Source organism: Leucopleurus acutus, assembly GCF_964270905.1.
Source record: "Leucopleurus acutus genome assembly, chromosome: 19".
Classification (NCBI taxonomy): Eukaryota; Metazoa; Chordata; class Mammalia; order Artiodactyla; family Delphinidae; genus Leucopleurus; species Leucopleurus acutus.
Genome location: NC_139161.1, coordinates 48,570,726 through 48,577,034, shown reverse-complemented (window position 1 = coordinate 48,577,034; position 6,309 = coordinate 48,570,726).

Below are 6,309 nucleotides of genomic sequence, written 5' to 3'. Positions count from 1 at the left end.
GGAATGGACCTTGAGGGTATCCTGAAGAAGGACATTCCTGGCAGAGGGAAAGTCCCTGAGGCTACAGTATGCTTGGCAGGTTGAATAAAAAGCCATGAGGCCAGAGCTTCCCTGGTGGCTCAGTGGTTAAGAATCTGCCTGCCAATGCAGGGGACATGGGTTTGATCCCTGGTCCAAAAAGATCTCACATCCTGTGGAGCAACTAAGCCCGTGTGCCACAGCTACCGCTCTCCACAACTAGAGAAAGCCCACAAGCAGCAACAAAGACCCAACACAGCCAAACATAAATTTTAAAATAAAGAAAGAAAAAGGAAAGGAATCAAAGATGACTCCTAGGTTTTTGGCCTGAGCAACCAAGTGCCCTTTATCAAGATAGCGAACACTGGGCCAGAGCAGGCTTGTAGGAGAGATCATAAGAGTTCAGTATTGAACCTTGTAAGTTTGAGGGACCTATTAGACACCCAAGTGGAGGTATTAGGAGATTCAGTTTAGGGGTCAGCATATAAATAGCATTTACAGCCATTGGAATGGATGAGATCATGGAAGGAGTGATTATAGAAGAGATCCAATGTGAAAGAGGTCCAGCATGAAAGATGAAGAAATGGGGAAAGACCCAGCAAAAAGTGCCTTCATACTTGAGTTTCCCAAACTGGAAAACTGGGAGACATCCTGGACATCCCCTTCCCCATCATCATGATCTAATCCAAGCCATCCCCTCATCCTGCCAGTTCTACCCATAAAATACACCTGGAACTTGTCTCCAACTCTACCTCCATCATCCGGTCAAGGCCTTTGTCATCTCTCACCTTAATAACTGCTACATTTTCCCAGCTGACTTCCCCACATCCACTCTGCCCCCTCTCATCTGCCCTCCCCACAACAGCCAGTGATCTTTTAAAAATGCAAATCATATCACGTCCATCTCCTGCTTAAAATCCTTTAATAACTTTCCAATTCATTTAGCATTAGTCCAAAATTCTTAACACAGTTTTAAGTCCCTGTGTGATCTTTCACTTGCTAACCTCACTTCCTGCAACTCTCCGCTAATACCTTACACTTCAACTTCACCAGGAGTGGCAATGTCTCCGTTCCTCAAAAAGACCACATGAAGCACTTAGCGCAAAGCCTGGCACATAGTAGGCACTCAGTAAATGTAAGCTATCACTATTCTACCTCTGGGCCTTCACAGATGCTGTTCCCTGTGTGGAATGCTCTTCCCTTTAGTCTTCTAACTCCTACCCCCCTTCAAGTCTGTATTAGTTTTCTATTGCTGCATAAATTTATCATCTCACAGTTTCCAAGGATCAGAAGTCTGGCACCTTTTACTTGGGTCCTCCACTCAGGGTCTCCTAAGGCTGAAATCAAGGTAGGGCTGCATCCTTCTCTGAAGGTTCAACTAGGGAAAGATCCGTTTCCAAGATACCTTAGGTTGTTGGCAGTATTTACTTCCCTGCAGCTGTAGGACTGGAGTCCCCATTTTCTTGCTAGCTGTCAATCAGGGACCATTCTCAGCTACTAGAGCCCTCGCTCAGGTTCTTGCCTTTGGCTTCCCGCACAGGCTGTCTCACAGCATGGCAGTTTACCCCTTCTAGGCCGGAAGCCAAATTTCTCTCACGCTTCAGATCTCTTCCTATAGCAAGGGCCCTTAGAACCTGGCCCACCCAGAATAATCTTCCTTTTGTTTTTAACTCAAAGTCAACTGATTGGAGACCTTAATTACATCTGTAAAATCCTTCACCTTTGTCATATAACCTAATCAGAGGAATGAAATCTATCATATTCACAGTCCCACCCACACCCAAGGGGAGGGGATAATGTTAGAGGGTGTATATATCAGGGGCTGGGAATCTTGGGGACCACCTTGGAATTCTGCCTGCCACAAGGTCTCAGCCTAAAATCATTTCTTTTTTTTTTTTTTTTAATATTTATTTGGTTGCACCAGGTCTTCATTGCAGCACGTGGGCTCCTTAGTTGCGGCTCATGGGCTCCTTAGTTGCGGCACACGGGCTCCTTAGCTGTGGCACGTGAACTCTTAGTTGCGGCATGAATGTGGGATCTAGTTTCCTAACCAGGGATCGAACCCGGGCCCCCTGCCTTGGGAGCACGGATTCTTATCCACTAGGCCACCAGGGAAGTCCCTCAGCCTAAAATCATTTCCACCAAGATAACTTCCCTGACCCCAGATCTAAACTAGGTCCCACTTTATATTCTTTCAACGTTACCCTGCAGGTTTCTTTCACAGCACTTATAGATTGTAACTGTAAACTTATTTGTATTATTTGTTTGTTTGATGTACCTGTTTATTTGTTTGATTCTCTTCTCTTGGCCTTGTGAGCTCCATGAGAGCAGAAAGCAGGAATACTGTTTTGTTCATCACTATGTCCCTGTACCCAGCACAGTGGTTGGTTAACAGTAGATCATTGAATGAATGACTGATGAACAAATGGACAAATCAGGGCACGGATTAACCTACTCAGACATTAAACAGGGAGGAGAAGGGATGAGGCATTGATTGAGCCAGGTTCTGCGCTAAATGCTCTACAATTTCATTCAGAAATTAACCTCACAACTATCCTAGGACTGCTCCTGTTAGTAGCCTCATTTTACAGAGAGGGGAAGCAAGGTTTAGAGAGGTTAACTTTCTTGCCCAAAGTCACACAGCAGGGAACCGAAAAACCTAGGATTCAAACCCAGGACTGTTTTCAGTGTAAATACTGGGAAACTTCTTTGGATTCCAAAGACTTGGTTGGAGAATTGGATCTGCTGCCACTTACTGACCACGTGAACTGGCACAAGTCACTTCAGCTCTGAGTCTGTTTCTTTGTTTGTGAAATGGAGGTGGTGATACCTACTGAAGAGTGGTTGGCAGAAGTAAGATAATGTGCATAAAGTTCCCTAAATATAGCAGATGGTCAGTAAATGTAACCAGTGATTCCCACAGGCCAAAGGGCCACCCACCCCACTGCTGAAGTGAAAGTCCATTTGGTTGGATTAGGGAGGCCATACAGGTACAAGGGAAGGAGGGACCCAAGAGAGGAACCTATGAACGTGAGGTTCTCAGGTGCACCTGCTGGATGTGACCCTACAAATGGAAATCTTGCTTTGCAGAGGCTTACCAGAAAGCCTGTTTCAAGGGGACCATTGCTGAACAGAACAAGCCAGCAACTGGTTTTCCTCTCCTCTGGCCAGGGAATTCCTAGGGCAGGTGGAGGGAGGGCCGTCACAAGCTTTGGGAGTCCCTGGCGGAGAAGGCATGAGCTCTGAGTCCTGGACTCCAGAGGGCTCGGCTTCCGCTGCCCTCTGCCTCCTGTTTTTGCCCTCTGCCTTTGCTTTTCCAAGACGCTGATCATCACAGAAGAGACTCACTGGGCAAGGGGCAGGGTCAGAAGAGAGAGCGCTGAAAAGCCAGGCCATCACTAGGATTCAGGGATGCAAGCCTCCCTCTCCCATCACAGTGTCATAAGCTTCTACCATGGACCTACTGCTTAGGTCTCCATATGACCCTCCCCCATTCCTCTTGGAAAAAGGGACTCCACCACCTGCCCTCAGCCCACAGGATCAGTCTTAATAAAACATTCATCAGATCTTCCTCTTCTGTGACATGGAAGAGTCCAGAGCCCTGGGCTGAGGTTAAATCAGAGAAATGGAATTGAACTGGCGGAGGGTTGTGCGCTAACCATCACACTGCCCTGCCAGTTGACGGTCACCCTTGAGCTGGGACGCTTGAGGGATGGCAGAGCTGCAGAGGCTTCAGCATTCATCCTCTCCACAATTCCCTAATTTTACCCAGGAGAAAACTGAGAGCCTAGAGAGGGAGAGGGCTGGCCCAAAGTCACACAGCTTGTGAAGAAGCAGACTAGAACCCAAATGTCTGTCTCTCTTTACTGACTTTGCTGCCCCATTTGTTTTCCTCTCAGAGATACATGGGGGCAAGGGGGTAAAGCCATTCCCCTCTGAGCCTCTGGTTCTTCATCTGTTAAATGGGAATAATTATACTTCCTGCCAACACACCGCTTGTTTATGAAGCTTCAGTGAGTAAATACAAATGACTTCAGTGGCAGAATCATCTGCCTGGTACAACAGGACCCCAGACTGAAGGAGACAATTGAAAGGACCTGAAGGTTGGCAGGGTGGACGGGCCCAGAAGATGTGGGTTCACCTTGTCATCCTCCCCAGGTGGGGCCCAGGCCTGGGTTGCCATGGATACCGTGTCCCTGGAGCATCAGATCCAGAGCGTGCAACGCCACATCAGCTTCCTGAAAAAAGAACAGATGGCCCTGCTGCGAGACCTGCACCTGGAAATCCTGAGGCTGCAGAAACGCTGCTCAGGTGAGGCCTGGAGGGATGGCGGGGGGCGACTGTCATCATCATAAGCACTGTCCCTGATGGGGTGTCCACCGTGAGCCTCTCTGAGCCTCTTAACAATCCTGCCAGGCAGGTGTTCGATCACCCCTTTTTCTTGGTGAGGAAACTGAATCTTAGGGAAGTGAGATACAAAATGTTCATCAAGCACCTCGCAGCCCTAAGAAGCCCTCAGTCTAGTTGGGGAGACACACACACACCAACAGGTAATCTAAAGATACACAAAAAATGAAGAGGGCTGACAGGAGTTCACGGGCAGGATCATGTCCAGCTTGAGGCGTGGGTGATGGAGGAGGAGACCAGGCATCCCACGCTCCCCAGAGGAGGGAGCACTTCCTCTCCCTGAGAGCTGAGTAAGATTTAGACATGCTGAGATATTACGGGGCAACGAGGGTGGAGAAAGCTTTCCAAATGAAAGGAACAGCATGGCAACATTCAGAAGGTAGGAAACCAAAAGCTCACGAAAAGCTCTATTCGACTGGATAATGCTGTGCTTAAAGCTGCTGGGAAATAACGGTTGCAGACAGATCATGGAAGACTGTGACCAATATCAGGACAGCTAAGAAGTCCTCCTGGGTAGCAGGGAGCCACTGAAGATTTTTGAGCAGAATCATGCTACATTAAGAAACTCAATCCGGGGGACTTCCCTGGTGGTGCACTGGTTAAGAATCTGCCTGCCAAGGACTTCCCTGGTGGCGCAGTGGTTAAAAATCCACCTGCCAATGCAGGGGACATGGGTTCGAGCCCTGGTCCAAGAAGATCCCACGTGCCACGGAGCAACTAAGCCCGTGCGCCACAACTACTGAGCCTGCGCTCTAGAGCCCGCGAGCCACAGCTAGTGAGCCCACGTGCCACAACTACTGAAGCCCACGCACCTAGAGCCCATGCTCTGCAACAAGAGAAGCCACCGCAATGAGAAGCCCGTGCACCACAACGAAGAGTAGCCCCCACTCTCTGCAACTAGAGAAAGCCAGAACACAGCAACGAAGACCCAACACAGCCAAAAATAAATATAACTTAAAAAAAAAAAAAAGAAAGAAACTCAATCCAGCAGTTGTATGGCAGATGAATTGGTAGGAGAAGGAGGCAGGGAGACTAGTGACAGGTCCAGGGGAGAGATGAAGGGGGATGGAAAGGGGAGGACCAGTGGGAGGCAGATTGAAAGAAGGGATCTGGCAACCAATTGGATTTGTAAGCAGGACAGAGGGAGGTGCCAAGGATGATGTAAATCGCATGCCTGACCTCCGCTCTTGCACCTCAAGCCTCAGATGTGTAGCCTTCTCAGAGGCTGGGCTCTGGCCCAAATGCTCACCCAGGCAGAGTCTTCAAGTGCAGGCTTTAGAGCCAATGATTCGTTCAATGTCTCAGCTGGAACAGCCCAACCTCTTCATTGTACAAATAGGTAAACTGAGGCCCAGAGAGAGAGTCACAATGTTAGTGTCAGAGCCAGGATTAGAACCCAGAGCTCCACACTTCCAGTTGTGATGCCTCTGTTGCTTTCTGCCCATTCTCTCAACATGCTCAGATTTCTACCTCCTTTCCATCCCCTGCTCATGGAAGATTCCCCATTCCCCAGAGGGAAACTGAGGCCCAGAAGGTTCAAGTGACCTGCCTGGCTTCTCACTCTGTGGCACGAGAAGCCGGCAGTCCTAACTTTCAGCTCCATATACAGGTTCAGCTGCCATTTGCCAAGACCAGGCTCCCTGCCATCTCCCCCAAAGCCTGGCAGGCAGCAGAGGCCAGCCCAGGGGGCAGGGATGACCCACACCATCTCACCCCGGCCTGATACTACTTTTTCATTGCAGTAATAACATTAAAGGAAAATTGACATGAGTGAACCCTAAGACCCTGTAGCTCTTCCTCTAATTTCTTTTTGCTTAGCCCTAATTCTAGACACAGGCCAGGATCCCAAGAAAGTGGAAGAGGCAGGAATGGAGATCCCTCAGC